Source organism: Humulus lupulus, chromosome 5 (assembly GCF_963169125.1).
Source record: "Humulus lupulus chromosome 5, drHumLupu1.1, whole genome shotgun sequence".
NCBI classification, from domain to species: Eukaryota; Viridiplantae; Streptophyta; class Magnoliopsida; order Rosales; family Cannabaceae; genus Humulus; species Humulus lupulus.
In genome coordinates, this window is record NC_084797.1 from 89,166,990 (window position 1) to 89,193,138 (window position 26,149).

Consider the following 26,149-nt stretch of genomic DNA (forward strand, 5'->3'; position numbering starts at 1 on the left):
ATGAAGGAGGTGCATCAAGGCTTCTGCGGGGATCACGGTGGGGGGCAGAGTTTGGCAAAAAAGATTCTAAGGCAAGGATACTTCTGGCCAATGATGAACGAGGATTCGGTGGAGTATGTACGAAGGTGTGATAAATGTCAAAGGTTCTCCAAGATTCCACGGGCAGCTCCAAACGAGCTGAAGCAAATGCAGAGCCCATGGCCTTTTGCAGTATGGGGGATAGATTTGATTGGATCCCTGCCCATAGGGAAAGGCGGAGTAAAGTACGCAGTTGTGGCAGTTGATTACTTCACCAAATGGACCGAAGCTGAACCACTCGCAACCATCACGACCCAGAAAGTTCTTGATTTCATCATCAAGAACATTGTATGCAGATATGGTTTGCCCAGGAAGATAGTTTCAGACAACGGGACCCAATTTGACAACGACTTATCCACCGATTTCTGTGAGAGGCATGGAGTTATTAAAAGCTTTTCTTCAGTTGCACACCCCCAAGCAAACGGGCAGGTCGAAGCCGTAAACAAGACTCTTAAAGACACCCTGAAGAAAAGACTTGAAGAAGCTAAAGGAGCGTGGCCAGAGCAGTTGCCTGAAGTCCTCTGGTCATATAGAACGTCTCACCGTACAGCAACTGGACATACTCCATTTTCCCTAGCCTACGGATATGAAGCCATGTTGCCTATCGAGTTAGATCCTCCCTCGCATCGGCGTTTGACTTACGACCAAGATCAGAACAGCCAGCTAATGATGGAGTCCCTAGACTCAATCGATGAGATACGAGAGAAATCTCAACTCCGAGTTGCTGCATACCAGCAAAAAGTCGCCCGGTACTTTAACTCCAAATTTAAAGAAAGAAAATTCAACGTCGGTGACTTGGTATTATGACGAGTTTTCTTAAATACCCGCGACCCTACTGCTGGATTGCTCGGACCCAATTGGTAAGGACCTTACCAAATTGAAGAAGTCCTTCATCCAGGCACATACAAACTTGCATGCTTAAATGGAGATCTCGTTCCCCGCTATTGGAATGGAGAACACTTGCGCAAGTATTATCAGTAAACAGCCCTTTTTAAAGGACTGGCTTGTATTAATTTTTTTTTAATTTTTACAAGTTTTGCAAAGAGGGTTAGCCACGTTGTATGGCTAACTGCTCGTATATGTAAGGTTCTATTATAGAATCACTCGTAAAGACATGTTTAGTCCATTTTTAATACGAGATTATAAGGGACTGTGCGCAGCCAGTCATTCTTGCCAACCTTTGTGAATTTACATTTACAAGTATTTGTTCATTATGTGTGTTGTTTTGCTGTATTACAAGTATCATTTTTCCGCACGAACAGGAATGTTCAAACAGGCCATGGTCAGGGCAAGTGACCAGGACCTAAAGCTCCTCGATCACTTGGGGGGCATATAAGGCACATCGATAGCAAAGCATACTCTCAAGGTATGTAAACACATGAACAAAATGAGTGAAAGCATGCTACAGTTCTTAGAGTATTTTTCAAAATTTATGTTTTGTTAAATCATGCCAAAGTACTATGCTAAGTTCGGTCATACGGACAAATGTTATAATAAATAAAAATATTATAGCATCAAGATTTAAGCTTTTACACCGCAAGCATCGCTGCTTGGATGTAACTGTTCGAGTAAAGGAAAAAAGGGTTTACTGCCCATGCAGCAAAGTTTAAAAAGAAATTATTGTCTTTACATCACGACCCGTGGGTCGTATAGCCAGAAAGAAAGAAAAAATAAATGAGAAAGTTTAAGAGGCATTTGGGGCCAGAGGGTCCTGGGCAGCATCCTGGTTGGTCGCGTCCTCGACAACTTCTTCTTCTTCCACACCAACGATGCTTGGAGAGGCAGGGATCCTCAATCTTGCCTCCTCCTCGGCCAGTTGGGCGGTGCAGCGAGCCAACTCAGCAGCCCTGACTTCCTCCGAAAGATAGCTAAAGTCGGCACCCTGATTATGTTTCCAGAAGTTGTAGAAACATCAGAGCGTCGTCCTCTTGTACTTCTCAAGATTTTTGGAGTTGTCAAGCTCCAGCTGCTTCACCTTGCCTTCAAGAGTGACAATAGCCTCGTCCTTGGACTTGAGTGTCTCTCCCAGATGCTTGATCTCGCGAAGATGGGTTTGGTTGGAATCTCGATACTGCTGCCTCAACTTTACTGCGGCATCTTTTGCAGCTTCAGCCTCTGACAATTTGGTCACCGCAGCATCCCTTTCTCGAGCCATTGCCTCCAACTCCTTGGCGTGCCTAGCCTCTGCAGTCGAAAGCTCCTCAGCCGCCTTCACTTGATGCCTCTCAGTGGCCTTTGCCTTGGCCTGCTCGATGGAAGCCTGGATACAGGTACGAGCAGTGATAGCAGATAACAAGGCCTGTGAACAAAGGAAAGAGTTAGAGCCTGCTATGAAGAATAAAATACTAAGGCTTAAAAAAGTGAAGAAGTACTCACACTGGAGATTTCATTCAGGGCCCTGTTCAGAACCTGGTCGGCCCCCCTATTTTCAGCCTCGACCATTGCATCTCTGACACAGTCACCTTTGCCAATGCGGTCAAGGCGATCTCTGACTGATCGAAGGGTACGGCTCATGAGTTTGGCCCCGAGAGCTTCTTCACGGGTAATTTCCTCTCTAGTGGGCGCAGCCGGAGGATTTGGTGGGGCAGGAGGAGTCTGCTTCTTAGTAGGAACTGGTGGATGAGTAAGCCCCGTTGGCCCAGGAGTTTGCCCCGTTGGCCCAAGAATTTGCCCAGTTGGCGCGTCCTTGGGAAGGTCTTCTGTTCGACCCTTCTTGGCTGGAGGGCCTCGGCTGGATTCGCCAGTTCTCCTCTTGGATCTCCGCTGGAGTTGGGGAACCTCCTCTTCCTCCTCGGCCTGGTACGTGTCAAAGATATTGGGAGTGGCCATATCTGCATGCAAGTAAACACAGGAAACTGATAAGAATAAGAGGCAGATAAAAATATATTATATGCAACAGAAGAAAGGCAACAAAGTGAATACCCAAGCTACAACTACTGGTCGCTACACTATTAACTCTATTATTCATATACTCATTATCTGGCATGAAGAAGTCTGGCCCTAATTTTGGAGTATACGTAAAATTACCTTCCCCGTCGAACAAATGACAGGGAATTGGCAAACCATTTAAAAGTAAAATAGTGTTACCATTATCATCAGAGGACTCTCCCAAGTTCACAGCTGGCTCTTTGGCCTTTTGTTTCCCCTTGCCTTGGGGAGCAGAAGGCCTTTCTACGGAAGGATTGCCCATGGGCTCCCTAATAATAATCCCCGTTGGCCTCCTCCGAGGAGGAGACACGGGAGGTTGCTGCTCGGGAACCCCCTCGGAAGTGGCTTCGTCCACCACGAACCCTCTAGTTTCATGGCGAGGAGCCAGGAGGCTAGACCGCCTCAAGTTTTCTTCAGTCACCAGGATCTTGACGCTTTTTGATGCGTCGAACATCCTGGCTAGAGTATTAGACCTCAACACCTTGGCTGGTGTTGGGGTCGGACGTAACCAAGGGCCTGAAAAGCATATTACAGTTTGAGAAAAACGAAAGGAGACACCTTGAGTAAAAGTATCGACCAGTCAGAAACGGTGCTTACCTCCTCGTGCGAAGGCCAGGTTGTTGCTGGATATGTCCGGGGTAAGGAAGTACTCCTTATTATACTGCCCCACATTCGAGATATGCGTTGTGTCACTCAGGAATGTTCGATTGGTTTCCTGGTGACAAAAATGGAAGAAACCCGTTCCGTGTTGTTGCGGGTTGGACTTGAGGTCAAAGAGATAGTTAACCTCGTGGGGTGAAGGTTCTGGCCATTTCTTAAGTTTATACAGGATATAGAGTGGGGCCAGCATTCTATATCCATTTGGAGTTATTTGGAAGGGGGCGACACCAAAATAATTGGCCACCCCCACAAAAGAGGGATGAAGAGGGAGATAAGCTCCCGCCTCAATATGATACCGAGACCAGGCGCTGTTGACACCTCCAGGGAGGTTAGCCCTCTGGTCTGCGGCAGGTTGTATAATGGAAACCCCTGTGAGGGGGAATCTCCTGAAGCAGTTAGCAACCATTCGAAGAGTTACTGAACTAGCTGGGGAAGTATACCACTCGACATCAGGCAAGTTCTGATGGCGAGGGCTGGCCCTAATTTGGATATTAGGGTCAAGAACAAGATTTTCTCGACCACTGGTCGAGGGAGCCCTTGCCTGCGAATCAGGCCGGGCAGGAGAATTTGGGCTGTTTTCAGACTCGGGTCTTTTCTTGCCTGAAGATTTGGAAGGGGCAATTAAAGGAGAAGGATGGGGTCTGGAAGAAGATCGCGAAAAAGGGATCTCGTGGACACGGTCAGTTGGTTGATCTTCTCCCTCGAGAAGTTGGGCGAGAAGGTCGTCGTCAATAGGCCTTTCACCTCCCCACAAATCTGGCATTAAAGTCTGCATACAGAAGAATGGGGAGGTGAGGATGGAAAACTTTTAAAAGCTTTTTAGAGTAACGCTGGTCGAGTATAAAAATTAAGTTTTTATACAACAGCATTCTAACAAAAAGCTAAATCTTTCTACACGAACAGTTTGAAAAACGGATCAAAGGGTGAAAGTAAAAAGTTTTTCTGAAAAAGCTTTTTCAACTCCCCTTAGGGCGGGAAAAATTTATTTTTCAACTAGCCTAAAGATTGAATTTTTACTTCGATTTTACGTCCTAAAAAGCATGATCCCGGATTTTAAACTAACTCGTAACCCTATTTCGCCTACAAAATATTATGTCTACAAGGGTCTCGAACCAGAAGCAGATAAACTCAAACAGTACGCAGTTAGAAGCATGCATCACAAAAAATTAGAAGCGTGGGAACTCGAAAACTTACCAAGAAAAGTGATCGTGGAGATGGAACAAAGATCTTCGGAGATCAAGGAGCTCTCGAACGGGGTCCTGAAAGTGCAGACGGAACGGTCTTCAGGAACGTTAAGGGCTCTGGATTTTAGGTTTTCTTGTGGAAACGATGGCGTGTGTAAAAAGAAAATAAAGGCTTCGAAGGTCTTATATAAGTTTGTTTCTGATAGTAAAAACTATAATCATTAGTTTCCCTTTTTCAAAGTATGGGGAAGCGGGATGGCCGTCGAAATCTTTTCTGGGGAACCGAAAGGACGTGATTAGACAGAGGTAGGTTGCTTTTTTCAAGAACACACGAAGGGTTCTGACACGTCAGGTGGGGTTACCGAAGAGTCGTTCGTCCAAAAGTTTATTTACTGCTCGTGATAAATAAACTTGGGGGGCAAATGTTATCCATAAAATTAGCATTGGTGACGTGGAAAGTAATCCCTGGACACGTGGCTGACACCTGGAAACGTTCTGCTAGAGTATCGACCAGAGGACACATTAGAAGCAGTGTAAGCCTGTCTTACCCGCGACCAGGCTGGCCGATAGTTCCGTGTACAAGGCGACATTTATGGGAAGATCTTTATGAATCCCGAATTTATCTCACACAATCTCCTGAGTATCCGATTATTCAGGAAAGAATATCTGTAACAATCTTTTGTAATCCCCCTTGAGCCTATAAATAGCAAGAGATAGCTCAAGGGAGGGGACTTTTTGGGCTTTTGAGACGGGAGAGATTATAGTAATTATCCTAGGAATACTGTGTTGTTCTTGTGAAAGTGGTGAAACTCATTGAACCCTAGTTCTTTGATCACTCTTCTGGTTTTTATATCAATATCATTCTAAGTGGACGTAGGTCATTACCAGATCCTGGGGTCGAACCACTATAAAATATTGTGTCTTATTTACTTTTTTCATTGCGTTCTTCTCATCTCTTTCATTCATATCAAGCATATTTTGACTCCGTGTCAATTGGCCAAATCTTGGGTCAACAAATACATAATCTTAATTTCTATTAAAAAATTTATCATTTATATTTAAAAACAACAGATGTTTTTTTTTTATTACTTAATCTAACTTATATAAATATATATATTCATATTAAATAACAACAAACATTATAAATACATTATTTGTAAGAGCCGTATGTGTACAAATAGTATGATTGTGTAACTATATTAAAAATCAATAGAATAACATTTATCTTTTTTCAAGAATAAGCAAGCTTCTTCTCCAATTACTGATGTGTAATTTAAATAACATCATAAATGTTGTGTACCTTAAATAGGACTCTTTTGTGATCTAAAATGTTGTCATATTTTTTTTAAATCATAGACAATGTTTTAGTTAATTTTTTCGTTTAATATGTTTAGGTCGTTCTTTTATACATAATATTGTTTATTTATTTAAAATTCATATGACAATCATCAAAACTTAATAAAACTAAGCAAACGTTCATTACATGTTGCTTGTACCTAGTATATAAAATACTATGTAGTTGTATATATATATAGGATACTTCTCCTGTGCTTACCTGAAAAAGGTATGCATCAGTGCATACCCTTCTATTTTCGGCTTGTGAAGAATTTTTGGCGTAATTTTTTTTATGACCATGTATATTGCAATTATTTAGAGCATCCTGAAAATTTTCAAGAAATTTTGAATTATTTATAGTGTCGAAAACCAGGGTCAAAAATTGTTGCACACATGACTATTTTTTTATGCGCGTCGAAAGTACTCTATTTGAACCTAGTTTTCAACACTATAAATTCTTCAAAATTTCCTGAAAATTTGAAGGATATCTAAATAAGTACAATATGCACGATCATAAAAAAAATTGCGCCAAAAATACTTCACTGGCTGAAAACAGAAGGGTATGCATCACCTAAGAAAAATCATGTATATATAAATATATATATAAACTATAAAAAATATGCATGTATGTATACAATAAAAAAAATCATGTATAGTTATAAATATATATATGTGTGTATATACATATAAAAAGAAGTTATAGAGAGTCTATTTTTATAAATACATATATATAGGTATTGACTTATTTTTTAGCCAACTGAAGCGGAGTCAAATAATTAATTAGAGAGCTTTGAATTAGACAATCAATACACCATAAATGAACCAAGAATCTAATAATAATTAGCAATAAATAATAGAGAACACCAGGATTTATAGAGGTTCGGCCATGACTTCAATGTGCCCCCAGCCTTTTTGGATTTCACAAACATATCGTCCATGTAAACCTCTATATTATTTCCTATTTGGTCTTTGAACATACGGTTTACCAACTATTGATACGTGGCTCCAGCGTTTTTCAGGCCAAACGGTGTAACTTTATAATAGTACAGCTCCACATCCTTGCGAAAGCTGGTATGCCCCTGGTCAGGTGGAGGCATGCTTATCTGGTTGTAGCCCGAATAGGCATCCATAAACGTTTAGATCTCGTGGCCAGTTGTATCATCCACCAACTGGTCAATTCTCGGAAGTGGGAAGCAGTCCTTCGGGCATGCCTTATTTAAATTGGTGAAATCTATTCACACTGTTCACTTGTTATTAGGCTTCAGCACAAATACGGGATCGGAAACCCATATTGGGTAGAAAGCTTCCCTAATGAAGTCGTTATTTCGAAGCTTCTCTATTTCTTTCTCAATGCCTTTGCCCTCTTTGGATCTTGTAACTGTTATATTATTTCATATAATATATTGTTAGATTAAATAATGTGACAAAATGTGATTTGTCACACCTTGTAACATATTATTGAGAGTCACAAAATTAGACACATGTGTGTGCCCAAATGTGACATATTTTGGAGTTACAAAATCAGTTACAAATTTGTAACTCCCAAATATTACCCAATAATGTGTATATTATATGTTACACATTTGAGATTGGATTTCACAAAGCCATGATGAAATATGGTTGTTGGAGACATATTTTTAACTCCCAATATGTGTTTGGAGGTTACTAAATCATGTGGGAAAGGATTTGGGACGTTTTGGAAAAATGACTTTTTTGTGCTGAAAATGGCCTATGGCTGTGGCCACTGACTTTGAGTGGCCACGGCCTGGGGGACAGAAGCCAGTGGCCACAACCACTGAAAAGTCTTGGCCGTGGCCAGTGAGGCTGACAACCTATTTGGTTTTTCAATTTTTTCCAAATTGAACGGTTCTAACATCCCTAATCTCCATTTAATTCCATAAACATCCAATTAAACATTTGTAACAGCCATGGGGGTTGGTGGAATTTGAAATTCAAAGGGGTATCTCAAACTCTATAAATAGGAGCCTACTATTCACTTGTAAGACACGCCATTTTCCATCCACAAAGCACTTGGCTGGAAAATACACCATAGAGGCTTGATAATTCCAGAGAGCTATTTCCTAGAGTGATCCCTTAGTGCTTAGAGAATAGGGGGAAGTAAGCTTTTGGACAAAGGTTTTGAACCTTGTTCAAGTTGGTGATCCCCACTACTCTACACTTTGGTTGTGTGAGAGTTTTTTTTTCATTGATTTTTTCATTCTGTTGTTCTTCTTCTATTATTATTGTATTGAGTTTCTAATCCTCTTCTTCTATTTCTATTTACATTTTTATTGGTATCTTTTGTTCTAGAGTTTTAGTTCTAATAATTCTCCCCCTTCTCTCATTTCTATTTACTTGTATTGTTGGTCATTGAGTTGTAAACCTATATATCTATCATCTTGTCTATTGTATTTTTTAAATAGAGTTGTATTTTTGTTTTTTCCATATTTCCATTGAGTATAAAAATATATTCTTTAACAATCAAAAGCTTATTATCCTTTTCAATGGAAGGAGAAACCATGGAGATCATATGAGGATCAAACCTTGAAAAGATGGTAAGATAAGGTAATGTTCTTCTTTGGTTTTCTTAGAAGATGTAATGGTTTTCATATAGTGATAGAAATGAGAAGAAGAAAAGTTTATAAATGAGGCTCATGGTTTTCTAATCTCCTTTGTTTTTAATTGGTTAAATTAGAAGATAATATAATATCTTGAGTTTTTGTTATATGTGATTAATATGTAAATAATCTAGTAGATTATTGGGTAATATGCTAGCATGTCATAGAATAGTCTTATTTTGTGTTGATGGGAAATTATTAGAATGACAACTATATGAGTTCTATATGACATGCATAAATATATTGATTTTGTGAATCAATAGAAATGTGAAATCATATGTGTATGATATTTGTAATTCATGTTTTCATATTAATAAAGAGCCATATTAATATGATATTAGTCATGTATGTTGACAACTATGTGAAATTATAATCATGCAAACATTTATGAGATGTTAATAGGTTTTATCCTATATTATTGTTAGTATGTAATTTGTGAATAAAAAGAATAATTTGATAAATTAAAATTCTCATTTAAAGTGCTGAGCATCTCAATTATGAGATAAGAAAAGATGAACCTAAAGGGGTTGCATCTTTTGATAAATGTCTTGCCATTGCAAGAAAAATGGATCAAAGTGGATTAAAAAATTGTGGGATGACATATTGACTCAATAGACTTATAGTCTAGAGTGTGGTAAAATGAAATATATTTGAGAATTATTTAGTGACAATAATTCTTAAATATTCAATGAGGACACGTTTCAAAATTGGAAAAAGCAATTTTGATTCTTTACACCAATGGTGAATAAAAGAGAACTTTATTCATGTTGGTTAAAGATGGTGATATGTTTAAATTAATCTCAATGAGGAGATAATTTTAAACAAAAAACATAAGAAATCAAAATGTTTAAATAAATCAATGAGGGTTTATTTTCTTTGACTTAAAGTGTTTAAACAATTGACATTTTCATTTTGATCTTGATGAGAAAATCAATGGATGTCAAATTGATGTTTTCAAAAGAATCTCAAAGAGACTTAATGTAACGCCCTGGATAGCCAGGACCGCTACAATGTGTGTTTATAAAGGTGTGAGACTTGCTAATCAAGTCGTTTAATCAAAACGTGTCATTAGTTAAAGTGTTGTAGGGCTAAAAGACATTTTGGCCTCAAAAGATACATTTTATAAATTATAAACAATTTACAGAAGGGATCCCCAGAAGTACAAAGTTTAAAAGCTAGTTTACAAAATTCACCAGTTAAAGGTAAACATTAGCCATACTAAGGCAAAATACAAGGTTCTGGTCCTCTCGTCCCTATAATCTCCTCAATCGTGGCAGCTGAGCAGCCTGACATGTACATTCACCCTGCAAAGCCCTCTAGTCAGGGTTGATCAATCTTTCCCTTGCCTTTACCTGCACCACGCAGCACCCGTGAGCCAAGGCCCAACAAGAAAACATCATATACATCACAATCAATGACAACAGACAGTTAATTCATTAAGCATGTATTCTTATCCAATAATCCACATTAGTACCACTCATCATATTTTTAGAATCATGGATGCAATCAAACACTTATAACATTCATATCACATAATAGTCAATACAATGTACAATTCACACAATAACTAGGGCCGACACCTTAGGCCACACCCTCTGTTTAACCCACTGACTCTGGCCCGCTTAAACCGAGCTCAGTGTATAATAAGCTATCCTCGGATATCAATGTCCGAACCGCGCCATTTGCACAAGTTAACCATGGCACGCTTAGGCCGTTGGTTCACTAATTAGCTTGCATGGCATAATACCATCTATTCAAGCATACACAATAGGGAACTCTTAGTCCCATCACATATATTCAACCAAGTGCAGTTTTCTTACCTTTGGCTTCTACATGTACTAGTTACGGGCGATACTCCTTGAGCGATCCGATCCCCGAGTCCTAGCTTAGCACATAGTCACAACCATGATGAAGGATACCATTAACAATCTTAAATGAGTTTTCAAACCAAGTTCTAGTCCCCGGAACATTGAACGTCACCAACTATGGTAAAAGATCCAATTCCAAGCACCCTAGGTTAAATTCCCAAGCCTAAAATCCCAAAATCCCTTAAGGGCCCCAACATAGGCCATCCATGCCGCGGTATGGCCCCAAACAGAGCCCTCCTAAAGCACAAAACAGGTAAGGGCCGCGGCATTGCTTAGACCATGTCGCGCGCCCGCCCTCCTTCCTCAGCATGCATCAGCTTCGAAGGGCCGCAGCTCACCAAGAACTATGCCGCGGCCCGACCCTTCGAACCCAGAAAAACCCACCATTTTTAACCTCTAAACCTCACTTTTAGCCATGCCAAAGCTCCCAACTCAAAACCAATTAATAACAACATCATTAGAATGATTTAAACAACACAATTCCACCAAAAATCCAGCCTAACACTCACCAAAATCCCAATTCCAATTTCTGAGATTTCAAACCTAAAAACTCAAAATCATCCATGGAAATACTAAAATTCAACCATCAAACTTTGAATTGAAACTTACCTCAGCTGTAGAATCGTTCCTCCAAGAATCCCCTGTCCTATCTTCAAAGTTTCAAGCCTCAAACTCCACCTTGAATATCAAATTCACAACTATTAAAAACTCAGTCACTTTTCTTAAAGTTCCTAACCACAGAACAAAAATCAATGCTTACCTTGGCTCTAATTCAACCCTTAATTAGTTCCTTGAGCTAATCCTCTAGCTCAGCCCTTCAATTCCACCAAGTTTCAGTTAATTCCCCTTGAAAATCAGCGTTTTTTTCCTTTGCTAAGAGAGAGAAGGAGAGAAAGTTCGGTTTAAACTTGTGTCTACTGTTTTCTAACATATTCCTTAAGTCTATCCTTAAGTTACCAGACTAATCCCAAAGCTCGGGGTACTGGAAAGGTCCCCGAGGGAAAGATAGTAAAATTCCCCAATATTCCCGCTTAAACATCCTAACCTCAAATATATCTCCAATTATTTATTTTCATAACCCGATAGTCTAAATCACTACCCGATACCTAAAATATCCCTAACTTGTCCAAAGTCAATCATAATGCCCCGTTGTGACTTTTCCCGCTATCTAGCCCTAGGATCGCTCCAAGTCGCCAGCTGCAGATTTATCCACATAATAATGTGGTTCTCACATATATCACATACATATATTTCACATCATCATATAATATCATCAATTATCATATGCTCACTGTTAATCATGTAATTACGCATTTAAATCAACAAAATTCATTCTAATCCCAATTATGCCCTCCTGGCACACTAATCAATGCCCTTAAGCCTTATTAGTGATTTTGGGTCGTTACACTTAAGAAATACACAAAAGTTGTTTAAGTGATTTTGAGATTATTTAGACAACTAAAATTGAAAGCAACCTAGAGAAAATTACTTTCAAATAAGTGTTTCTTGTTTTAGCAAGTAAATAAATCAAGATAAATATTGAGGTTTTATCTTGAGAGTTTATCATGTGGCATAGAGGACACATGATAAACTTTGAGAATCATAGGTCTAGATTTATCTTGGAGGATAAAGGACTTAATAGAAATGAAGAGATTTTTATTTTAAAGTGATATTTTATTGTCAATATGTGAGAAATGTGGGAGTGATGCTCCAAAATTAATCAATTTATTTTGTTGACAATAATTAATTTGGTCATCATATCAAATAGGTAATTTGGAATTTCACATTCTAAATCACATTGGCTATATGTGTATAGAACAGACAAATCTAGACATCTTTGGTGTCTAAAGCCATTGTTTGTAATATTTTGATTCAAGAAGGAATCAATTTAAAACATAAATGAGAATTCTCGAAACATAATTGGTTTCTAGAATTAATATTCAAATGTTTATCTTGGATATTAAACTATAAAATAGTGGGGGTGTTGACTATGGTCAAAATCACTATTTTAAAGAGGCAGCTGTTATAATCAAACTATGGCTAGCAACAAAGTTTGAATAAAATAATGAGAGTGTTAAGTATGCATACATGAGAAATGAAATGATTCAAATGGAATCATTTCTACATCTCAAGGGATGGGACTTAGACTCCCTAAAGAGATTCACGGTTGATGGTAACCTATCTTAATACTAGTAACCAAACTAGTATTAGGTTCAATAGGTAATAACAAGTCAATCAAGTGAATAGTAGCAGTACTCAAATTTTGTCTCATCTGAGATATGAGTACTAGTGTTACCAAAATGAGGGTTAAAACTGAAAGGTTTTTTAATGGAACTCAGTCTTGAAAAGACAAGTATTTTAGGGTAACAAAATACTATAAGAGTTCTACCTATATAGACCTAGGGGTGGTGCCGCCCCTCATGAGAATTGGGAGTCATTCTCAAGAAAAGTCTATGAATGGAATGTGCACATGGCCATTAATGGTGAAAAAGCGAGACATTGAGGTCTCAAGTGAACACATCAAAGGTGTGTGTGTTATCACCGGTTTGTTATCAAGGGATAATGGTTCAATGCTTCGGCAACCAAAATTTCAAAAAACTTTGTGATAATTACACTAAGGTAAAGTTCAAGTCAAAAGACATTTTATTTTATGCACCAATGCAAAGGTTTCTATAGAGAGTGATTATTTAATCAAGTGGGGGAATATTATATTTTAATATAATGTTTGATTGATTAAATAAGTGTTACAAAAAGTGATTATTTAATCTAGTGGGGAAATGTTATATTATTTCATATAATATAATGTTAGATTAAATAATGTGACAAAATGTGATTTGTCACACCTTGTAACATATTATTGGGAGTCACAAATTAGACACATGTGTGTGCCCAAATGTGACATATTTTGGAGTTACAAAATCAGTTACAAATTTATAACTCCCAAATATTACCCAATAATGTGTATATTATATGTTACACATTTGAGATTGGATTTCACAAAGCCATGATGAAATATGGCTGTTGGAGACATGTTTTTAACTCCCAATATGTGTTTGGAGGTTACAAAATCATGTGGGAAAGGATTTGGGACGTTTTGGAAAAATGACTTTTTTGTGGCCGCGACCAGTGAGGCTGACAGCCTATTTGGTTTTTCAATTTTTTTCCAAATTGAACGGTTTTAACATCTAAAATAAGTCCCAAATCTCCATTTTAATTCCATAAACATCAAATAAAACATTGGTAACAACCATGGGGGTTTGTGGAATTTGAAATTCAAAGGGGTATCTCAAACTCTATAAATAGGAGCCTAATGCTCACTTGGAAGACACACAATTTTCCATCCACAAAGCACTTGGTAATTCCAGAGAGTTATTTCCTAGAGAGATCCTTGAGTGCTTAGAGAATAGGGGGAAATAAGCTTTTTGGATAAAGGTTTTGAACCTTGTTCAAGTTGGTGATCCCCACTACTCTACACTTTGGTTGTGTGAGAGTTTGTTTTTCATTGATTTTTTCATTTTGTTGTTCTTCTTGTATTATTATTGTATTGATTTTGTAATCCTCTTCTTCAATTTCTATTTACATATTTATTGGTATCTTTTGTTTTAGAATTTTTGTTCTAATAATTCTCTTCTTTCTCTCATTTCCACATTTACTTGTATTGTTGGTCATTGAGTTGTAAACCTATTTATCTATCATCTTGTCTATTGTATTTTTGCATAGATTTGTATTTTGGTTTTTTCCATATTTCCATTGAGTATAAAAATAAATTGTCTAACAGTAACCTCCTTTTTCATTTATATGTGCTTGAAGTGTTCAGTATCGACGTTGAGGGCGTGGCTTGTAATGGTTGGGCAGATCCCCACCATATCATCATGAGACGAGGTGAATACATCTTGGTTGTTCCATAGGAACTGAATCAGAGCGGCTCTTATATCCCCGGACAACCCTTTCCCTACTTTGACTTTTAGAGCGGATCAAGCGAGACATCTTCTAATTCTTCGACTAGTCCCACCCTTGTATCAATATCCCCAAAACGAGGGTCTATGTCCTCTCCCCGTTTTAGGTTGCATCCTATTTTTGGTGACTAAGCCCTGCAGGCTGTGCGGTGCAGGCTGCCTTCCCTGCCTTTTTTATTGAAGAATTATAACATTCTCTGGCCACTGGGTGGTTCCCTTTAAGACATCCTATACCTGTCGAGGTTGTGAATTTGACGAGTAGATGGAAGACTGAAGTAATTGCTCGGAGGCCATATAGGGTTGATGGACCTATCATGGCATTGTACGGAGAAGGGATGTCTGTTACTATGAAAAAATCCATTACTATGTTGCTATTAGGTGTTGTCTCCACTATCAAAGGCAACCTTAAACTTCCCGTCGGGGACATGCCATTCCCGGTAAACCCATACAGTAGCTGCTCACATGGTTTCCAGATCTCTGATGCTTAAATTCATCCTTTCTAGGGTAATTTTGAACAGGATATTGGCAGATGATCCATGGCCAATCATCGTTCGGGCTATGATCATATTAGCTATCTGTACTTCTACCACCAAAGGATCATTGTGTGGATGATGTACATGACTTGTGTCTTCCTCGATGAATGTGATAGGCTCACAATCGTCACGAGGTTGCTTGGGAATACGCTCCTGGACATTTAGTTCATCTTCCTCTTGCTCGTGCCTAAGGGAACGAGCAGACCTTTCTCAAGCCTTACTGGAGTTGTTGACCAAATGCGGCCCGCCACAGATCATATCTAGCTGACCAGCAACTGGTGGGTGTAGGATAGGTTGACTGCTCTGATACTGCTGAGACTGTTGCTGAGGAGATTGTTGAGGATGCTAGTCGGCAGCCGACCGTACATACTTCTTCAGATGAGCATTATTTTGTCTAATGAGGAATTATATTTCCTCCTTCGGGTGGTTACATTCATTAGTTCATAACCATAGTCATTATGAAACCGACAGAATTTGGTCATATCACGTCTATTAACATCCTTCCGCATTGGTGGAGGTCTTCTGTAAGGTACAACATCCTGTGTAGCATTAAAAAAGTCCGCCCAGGTTTCTAGTAGGATGAAGTAAGTAGTACATTTGGGAACATATTCCCGTGGTTTGGGTTGCATGGCAATTTTAGGCTTTTTATTGTCGCTCTAGTTACCGCTATTTCCATTCCCATTACTGTGTTTGTCATTCATAGCCCCATTCTTTGCTCCTTTTGTAGGATTGGTTGTATTTCCAACATCTGTTTTCCCTTTCTTGGTAATCGCCTGTGTTGAATTATCCACCTTCCTCTTGGCCTCTAGCTTGATAAATTCCTCTGCCTGATCAAGGAACTCATGTGTGGTACGTGCAGCCTTCCTTTTAAAGCTACTCCAAAACAGACTCTTTAACTTAATTCATGAATTGATGGCTATTAATTTACCATCATCACTAAGGGACTTCACCCTGGTGGCTTCCCACATAAAATGTTGAATGTACTCCTTCAAAGGTTCATTATCTTTCTATTTTATGTCCACCAGGTCATTCGGCTCGGTGGGAAGGGGCATCGTCCAGGAGAATTGGGAATCGAACGTGCGTACAAAACCATCCCATGATGTAATCGATCCTAGAGGTAACTTAAAAAACAATTGCTGGGCAATTTCTGACAGGGTGGCTGGGAAGATCCTCCACCTGGCATCATCCCTAACTCCCTGTAATCAGTGTGTAGTTCAAAGTGATGAACATGAGATACTGGGTCCTCCAGCCCAGTATACATTTTCCATGTTGGCATTTTAAATTTGACAGGTATGGGCAACTGATTAATACGGTTTGGAAATGGGAAACCTCTCTTGTAATGCCCCAAATTTCCTATTAAGGTTTAGGACCTTGATTAGGAGGCCAGGAGGGCCATAATTGATTTATTATAGTATCTCATGATTATATGCATATTTACGTGAATTATATTATTATATGAAGGTGAGTGTATGCATATGGGAGAATTTATTATTTTGAGGGTATTTTGGTAATTTGGCCACTGTGGGCGTAATTGTATATCTTGGGTGCATGATTGTGATTAATTAATATAGCCACATTATAAGGTGGATTGGTTTGAGTTATCGACATGAGACGATCATGAGATGTAAGTGTTCGGTCTAGTCATAACGGGTTTAAGTCCGGGGCTCGGGGTGAGTCTCGGGGTGAATTTAATGGTTAGAGCATTACCGGGAATTAGAGGGTAATGGGATATGGCTTGTTGGTGTCTGAGAATATTGGGAATAGCGGGAATTGGAGGGTGTTAATTGTGATTGATGAAATAGGTGTGAAAGGACGGTTTTGACCTTGGTGGCTGCTAAGGTTTCATTTTAGACCTAAGGGTATTTAGGTCTTTTTACCCTAAGAGATATATATCAGCCATTAAGGCTGTAAGAGAGTAACAAAAACAGAGTCTCTCCCCCTTCTCTCCCGATAGATTTTCTTCCCCTTTTCTCTTTGGGTTTTCGAGCTCAGTTTAAGGAATTGAGCCAAGGAACCAAGCTTAGCCAAGCTAGGGTTATGCTCCACCATTGAAGAGGGTGTGTTGCCAAGATTAAGGTGAGTTTCTAGCCACTATAACTCTTGGTTTTGCTCTGTTTTCTTAGTTAAGTTTTAGCTGGTTTTTGGGTTGGAAACTTGGGAATTGGTTGGAGTTTTGGCTAGGGTTCTTGGAGTTGTGGTCCCTAGGACATGTGGGGATGGTTTTTGGGTTCATTTGGCACCGAAAATGGGATTTGGAAGCATTGGAATCGAGTTAGAATTGAGGAAGTCGAAGAAGGAAGTTTCAGGGGTGGTGCTGTCTGGGGGTAGCGCTACAGCGCCCATCAGAGGGCGCTATAGCGCTACACAGGGTTTCAGTAGGGCGGTTGTGATTCTGTCTTGAGCGCTGGGGCGCTAGAAGGGCAGCGCTGTAGCGCTACCCTGTTCCTTCAGAACCCTGTTTTGGGTGTTTTTAAGGGCTTTTGGCTTGGGGTTTCAATCCTTAAGGCCCGGGATCGAATCTACTCACTATGTGGGCATGTTTTGAGGTCCCGAGAGTGGGGTTTAGGTTAAGATCCTATCTTTGGTAATTTTCATTAATTGGAGGTTGTTTTGGTTATGACTAGGTGACCGCTAAAGGACTAAAAGTTGATCGTTCTCAAGGGTTGTTCCTTTAATTGTTCTAGCTCGACTTTGAGGTAAGAAAACTGCACCCTGTGTATATGTGACATGCATGGCTATTATGATGCATGTTGGTTGATTATTGAGTGTGACATGCATGGTTATTCTTGATGCATGTTGGTTGACTATGAAACGTGACATGCATAGCTGTTATTGGTGCATGTTGGATTGCTGGATATATTGCATATGATGCTTGAGAAACATGTGGTTAGGATATGCTTTGTATACTGGGTATAATATTGTTCAGAGCTTGAGCCTCTGTGGTTGTATATGATCCTAATTGTACTGGCATCTGTTTAGTAAGCATGCTAAATACCTTGTCTATGGATATTGGACATGTGATATATGTTTGGTGGCATGGCTTACCTGTGTATGGCACTGACTTATTAGTCAGAATCGACAATGGTGTCAGATCCGTCTGTGAAGCTGTGACTTATTAGTTAGGTTCACCACGGGCTGAGCACTGGTCGTGTTTTACCGACCTAAGGGTCGGAGGTGGCAGTGCGTTGTGAACGCTGGGCCAAATAAAGATTAGATCTAATCGAGGTCGGCATTGAACGACTCATATGGGGTATTAATGCTGGACCGACCGGAAGGTCAATGAGAACTATAAGCGCTTGCCTGGTCTATGACCAGATGTTTATGGACAAGGTGTATGACCCGGGTGACTGTTTGTCATATGGCCAAGGGACGTTGTCCATAGCACGACTCTAGGGTCGGGAGGAAGGTTATGTTGGTGACCATTCACCATGCACCTGTCCTAATCAAACTTATGAAAGGATCACTAGTCAATCAAGCCCTGGTGACCCTATCGTCACATTGCTAGAAGGAGCGATGCTCATTATTGCGACTTTTGGCTATTGTCACCTATTTGCTTGGACTAATAGTCCTGAATGGTTATTATGATTGTTGTTGAGACTATGTCACGCTTTATTGTATTTTCTTGCTGGGCTTCGGCTCACGGGTGCTACGTGGTGCAGGTAAAGGCAAGAGGAAACTGGACCATCCTTGAGTTGGAGAGCTTAGGTGATGATGTGTACATATGCAGCTGCTCGTCCGCCACGGCCGAGGTTTAAAGTGGAACTAGGGTTGAACCCTGTTTTGCCGCTTAGAACGGCCTGTTGTAAATATTTTCTGTAATAAACTCTGAAACTTTATTTTCGGGATCCCAATGTATATATATATTAAACGTTCTAGTGAGACGTTACATCTTAACCAAAGTTTTTAATCCCTAAACCGCTAATCATACTTAGTTCACGATTTTGGCCAAATGTCTCGGTTAGCGAGTTTAGCACTGTTTAAAAGGCACACCGTAACGGTCCCTGGAGTTTGGGGTGTTACATCTCTGCCTTTTCATTTCAATATCCGTTAACTTGGGGGTTGTCAAGTCCCTTACCAGTCAGGTTAACAGATCCAGCTTGCCTTGGATGTTAGGGTCTGCAGCTACCGGGGGTTGTGCTGCATTGCGGACCTCATCCATTCTTGGGTCCTAAATAGGCTCAGGCGGAGCTATGTGTTCGAATCCTGATTTTCCATGCTGCGATTAAGAGCATCTATAAGATCTTCACCTCCCATGGGGCCTATTCAGTTGGAAACAGAATTCGATCGAGGTGTACCCTCGACGTTCTGGCTGTCTTCTCTACCTAGCACTGGAAGTACTCCCTGGAACCCTCCACCTCGAGGTGGTTGGTTGTTTGGGACATATTGCCCTTTTGGGAAAAACAGTCCTTCAAGTTGGTTACTTCTCTGAACATGATTATTCTGTTGGTGAACTTGGCTTGCTGCTTCATCATGGTCATACCCGTCAGCATAATGGGGCTTTTATGCGTACTAATCTCTGGCTCATCTTTCGGGACTTTGGTTGGTACTCTTGATGTTGTCTGTATCGACCTGGTTGTTGTTGGTAATTATGGGGTTGATCATTCCTATTTGGTGCTAGAGCTTGGTGGTTTCCATCTCGTCCTGCGGCACCAGGATTCCTATTATGGTCGCTAGCCAGAGATCTTGGCCGATCATTTCCTGGTTGGTCCTGTCCCATACCACGCCTTGGCAGGACCTGCTCATCAGCTGGTGAGGGTCGTCCAATATTGTTCGCTTGGGCACCCAGACCAGATCTGTGACTCTTGGTCAGACCCTGGTTCCCATTCTAAGGTTGAGCCTCTAGCCCATGCATGACACCTTCACCGAAGCCAAAAACTGGAGGGCGTTGTTGGTTTTGGGCAGTAGTCCCAGCTGCAGTTCCCATACCTTGGGTTTACTGATGTTCCATACAATTGCGGATGGACTCAGCTGCCTCTCGAGTACAGAAATGCATGCCTTCCTGACGATCCTCCACTTCCCGGGCATGTCAATCAATCCATTCTTGAAAATCCCTCCTTTTCTTTTCGAAAGCTTCATTAAGGGCCTCTTGTGCAGTGGCTCATCCCTGGTTGATGGAGGCAAGCTTATCTTGCATCTTCCCAACGACTTCCCTTATCTGATCAATTTCAAGGTTGAGTCCTTCAATATCTATGTGGGGCTCATACCGTCTAGGACCCCTAGCTCTTGGTCCTTATTGGTCTGTACCCCGTGCAACAGTTCCACCTGACATTCCTACCTGAGTGATTCCGGCGAAAGCAGCAGCTTTGTGCCCTATAGCGGTGGGCCCAACGGTTTTCCCCCCAACATTAGAAGGATTCCTAGGCGAAAAATCACTTCCCTGCACATTGAAATTTCTTATTGACGAGACTTGGGGAGAGACTTCAGCCTCGAGCTCTAGAGGCTCTTGGCTCGACCTTCTAGATGAGACTACCATCCTTGCAGCAATAGGATCTGAATGTGATTGTCTTAGGCTCTCAATGAAAGCACGATAATGTTGACTTATTTTTTAGCCAACTGACACAGAGTCAAATAATTAATTAGAGAGATTTCAATTAGATAATCAATACACCATAAATGAACCAAGAATCTAATAATAATTGGCAATCAATAATAGAGAACACCAGGATTTATAGAGGTTCAGCCCCAAAGATTTGTAATGACCTCCGTCCTCTTAGATTTGTATTAATCTTGAAGGCTTACACAAGATCACAAGTGGATTTCTATGTGTAAAAGACAATACAATATGGAAGATTCGCTGGAAAATACCGAGCCAAACTGCTCGGTATGTTCTTAATGCTGGTCGATAGGCTATTTTTATGAACCCTCTCCACTGTGGCGGAGAGTTTGTATTTATATTGTTCCCTTTGCCCCTGGTTTGCCTTTGTGCCTAACTTACAGGGAACATCCTTTCTTTTCGCAGGGTAGTTGTTGTCCTCTTCTTCAGAATCTCTGACCGAGTCATCAGGATTGTCAGGCACTCTTTACGGGTGGTTGGGTGATTCTTGCGGAGTTCCAACGGAGAGTGTAACGACTTCCATCCAAGCAGGTATGTCTGTTCGTCATACCGACCAGCTACTATCCTGGCAAGCGTACCGAGCAGTGACTGTTATTCATTTGTCAAGTGTATTCCGACCAGTCTGCCTGTCATATTGACCAGGAAGTTTCTGTGTGTCCTGCCGAGCAGCTGAGCCTCTAGAGATAGCATGCCAAGCAGTAACTTGTTGTATACCCTGCAAGTATATATCGACCAAATTGTCGGGGGGTCTGCTCAGTCTGCCCCACATGTCCAAGTTTAGTGCCACGTCAGATATGCCTATTTTTTGGATAACAATAGGGAGTTTTTTAAGTAGGGACATCACTTTTGCCCCTACCGTAAGAACATTTTCTATTTTTAGTACATGGAGATATTATAACCCAATTTTTTTTTATATGAGAGCGTTCATAATAATTATAGTAGGCATCCTGCAAATTGTTGGGAAACTCTGAATAATTTAGAGTGCCGAAATCAGAATTCAGACATATGTTTTCCATGAGTATAAAAAAAATATTAACCTCGCGTGCAATGGAATGTTTGAACTCAGATTTCGACATCATAAACTATTTAGAATTTTTCAAAAATTGGTGAGATATCTATTATAAGTATAATGTACTCCATCATACAATAAAAATTGGGTTAAAATTTCTTCAAGTCCCAATAATAAAAGTAGCGTCCATACGGTAGGAGCAAAATTTATGCCCCTACTTAAGAAAATTCCAATATATATATGTATATTTATAGGACAATTCTTCTATAGGGACTTCACTTTAAGCCCTACCGGTGGAGCTCTCAGTGTTTCTTGACCAGTGAACAATTTTTGGCACGATTTTTTTTATGACCGTGTATATTGTAGCTATTTAGAGCATCTTGCAAATTTTCAGAAAATTCTGAATAGTTTACAGTACCGAAAACTAGGTTCAAACACGTTACTTTCCACACGCATAAAAAAAATTTGTCACGCGTGCATATATATATATATTTAAATGAGTTATGCTATTCATGTTTAATATTTCGCGTTGTTGATTGAATAGTTACCACTTATTAGAATATGGATTTTTCTAAAATTTAATTGTAAAAAAAATCATATATGGCTTTTTAAAATTAATTAAAGTAAAAAATTAGACATATGAGAATGTCATATCATTATATGTTAACTATTAAAATCTTATATTTTAAAAAAAATCCATTTCTTCAATTTAGTATAACCATTGAGTAATTTTGAAAATAAAATTTGTCAAATTATTTTTGTATAAAGTTGAAAAACTAATAGGGAAAACTTGATAATTGCTAGGTGTTATTATTCATTACCTACAAATCTTATTTTATTAATATTTATCCACTTTTAGAAAGAGTGACCAAAGTGCCCTCATCTTCTAAAACACCATCTTCAATGTTTCTCTCACGATCTATGCTTTCTCTTATCTTCCCTCAACTCTTTTATTTCAGTGCTCTAAGGCACCCGGGCAATTAATCTCTCGGCCTATAATTGGTAATGTAGATTAAAAGTTCGGTGTAAATTTAATGTTTTTAAAATGCAGATATATTTTGACGGGTAACCTAAATACTGGGCATATCACCTCATTTCCTCAAACACAAATATCTCTTCTATATATAAAGTGTGTAGTTAACTGTTTTTGTTTTTCTTAATTTTAACCGTTTTCTTTTTTTTTTTGAAAATTTTAACGAAATATTTCAAATATTTTAATGAAATGTACTTTTAAAAAATATTAAAAATATCATTATTATAATAATATTTAATTCTAGACTAAATATTTATTAATTATATTAACATTAATATTAATATACATGTTATAAAATATTATTATTATAATAATATATTATAGTAGACAAGATATTTAAAAATTAGTATAAATTCAAATGTTATAAAATATGATTATTATAATAATAAATAACATATAATATATAATCCTCATTTTTATATATTTTGCTATAATAAATATTTAGTAATTATATTAATATAAATTCAAATCTTATAAAATATGTTATCCTAACAATTGGCATATCTGACGTGGCATTAAGCTTGAACATGTGGAGTAGAATGGGCAGACCTCTCGACAGGCTGATCGATGTATACCTACGAGGTATATGGCAAGTTACTCCTAGGCATACTATCACCAGAGGCCCAACTGGTCGGTATAGCAAACAGACAAACCTAGTCAGCAATAGGAGGTTACACTCTCGTTAGCACTTCGCAAGAATCGCCCAACCACCCTCCAGGAGCACCTAACAGCCCTAAAGACTCAGTCAAGCTTCCTAACAAATAGGATTGTAACTACCTGCGAGAATAATGGGATATTTTCACTATCAGTTACGTCGTGCGCAGACCCTAGGCTAATAGAGCACTATAAATACAAACCCTCCACCACAGTGGAGGAGGTTCAGAAACTCGTCTACTGACCAATATTTAGATACATACCAGACAACTTTATTTTCATACTGTTGACCCTGATTTTGGTCAACTGACACGGAGTAAAAAATGCTTGATGTAGACAGATATGCTAGAATGAATATAATGACGAAAATAGCAAAGCACACAAGGATTTATAGTGGTTCGGCCCCAGAAACTGGTAATAACCTACGTCCATTTAAGCTATTATTGATATAATATTTCAGAGTGATCATAAACTAGGGTTCAATGAGTTTCACCAATCTCTGAAGAACAAAACAAAATATCGAATGTGATAGCTCTAGTTTACTCGTAAATCTCTAATCTTCAGTAATTAGAAAGCCAAAAGTCCCTTCCTTGAGCCATTTTTCTCTATTTATAGGCTCAAGGAAGATTACATTAATTTGTTACAGATATTCTTTCCTAAATAATCAGATACTCAGGAAATCATGGGAGATAATTTCGGATATGATCATAACTGCATAAGATTTTCTCCAAATATAACTAGTATACGACCAAGCTGGTCGTATATACCAATTGAGCGTTGCGCCATAGAAGTCTTTCTGGTCGATGGTCGAACAAGCCTTCTGCCAGATGTCAGCTACGTGTACGAAACGTCTGCCATGTCATCCATGCCTGTTTTTTGGATAACACATACCTAGTAGCGATTCTACCTCATCGTATTGTCTTTTACACATAGCATTCCACTTTTAATCCCTTGTGATCTTGTGTAAACCTTAAAGACTAGTACAAATCCAAAGGAGAAGTAGGTCATTATCAATCCTTAGGGCCGAACCTCTATAAATCCCGGTGTTCTTTATTATATATTGCTCATCATTACTAGGTTCTTAACTTATTTAGTGTTCATTGATTGTTCTATTGAAAGATCTTGAATTAATTATTTTGACTCCTTGTCTGTTGTCTAAAATACCAGTCAATATTTTGGTGTTTTCATTGAGAGCAGGAACAATCACATTCGGATTTCGTTACCGCAAAGATGGTAGTTTCAATAAGAAGATTAGGTCAAGAACCTCTGAGCGCGAAGCTAAATCGTCGCACCGAGTTCCCTCAATGAGCAATCTGAACGGGGGCCGAGCTGATTTGCAACCTAGAAACTAGCCTAGCACCGAGGGGCAGGCAGCATGGCCAACTACAGTCGGGTATGGGGCTACTACCTTTATAGGAGTTACTAACGCAGGAGCCTCAGGTGGAGGTGCTGCAAGGGGTACTGACCAACCAGGACCGAGAGCTGGAGGTCTTGGAAAGTATGAACCCGACGTGGATATTGAAGGACTTGACCTTGAAATTGAACAGATAAGGGAGGTCATGGGACAGATGCAAGATGATCTTCCCACCATGAACCAACGGCAAGCTACCGCCTAGGAGGCCTTTGATGAAGTTTTCGAAAAATAAAGAGATTTCCAAGAATGGATGAATCGACATGTCCGGGAGGTGTAGGCCCGCCAGGAAGACATGGAGCAGGGAGGATGTTGAATCCATCCGCAATTGTATACAACAGTAGCAGACTCAGGGTATGGGGACTGCAGCTGGAACTACTGCCCACAACAAACAATGTCCTTCTGTACGTGGTTTCAGTGAAGGAGTCATGAATGGACCAGAGGCTCGACCTCAGAATGGGAATCAAGGTCCGACCAGAAGTCACCGATCTGGTTGGGGCGCCCAAGCCAACAACAATAGGCATCACTTACCAGCTAATGAACATGTCCTTCCAAGGCGCTACATGGGACAGGAACAAGCAGGAAACTTTCGCCCAAGATCTCAGCGTAGTGGCCGTGACAGATATCCTGATGCTGCAGGACAGGATGGCAACCCCTGAGCACCAGTGACGAATAGAATTGGTAAACCCTGAAACAATCAACAACAACCTGGTCAGTACAGACAACACCAAGAGTACCGACTAAGATCTAGAAGGGAGGAGCCAGAGGTTAGTAGTGCGTACAGACCCCACTATGTCAATGGATATGATCATAACGAGGCAACAAGCAAAGTTTGCCAAAAGAATAATAAGGATCAGAGGGGTAACCAACCCGAAGTACCGTTTTTCCCACAAGGGCAGGATGCCCTGATCAACCAGCCACCCCGAGGTAGAAGGTTCCAAGGAGTACCTCAAGTACCAGGCCGAGCAAATAGCCAAAACGCTGGGGGAAGACCACGACCAAATTCTGTATTCAACCAAATAGGCCTCAGGAGGGTGAAGATTTACGAGATGCTCTCAATCGCAGCAGGGAAAACCGAGACTCAAATAACATAGTTCTGCCTGAGCCTGTTTGGGACCCGAGAATGGATGAGGTTCGCAATGCAGTGCAGCCCCAGACAGCTGTAGACCCAAACATCTCGACCCAGTTGGATCTGTTAATGCAATTGGTAAGAGACCTAACATCTCCCAAGCTGATGAACATTGAAATGGAGAGGCAGAGGGGTTCTTAGTTTTCACGACGTATTAATTAGCTGGCCATACCTGTCAAATTAAGGATGCCAACATGGA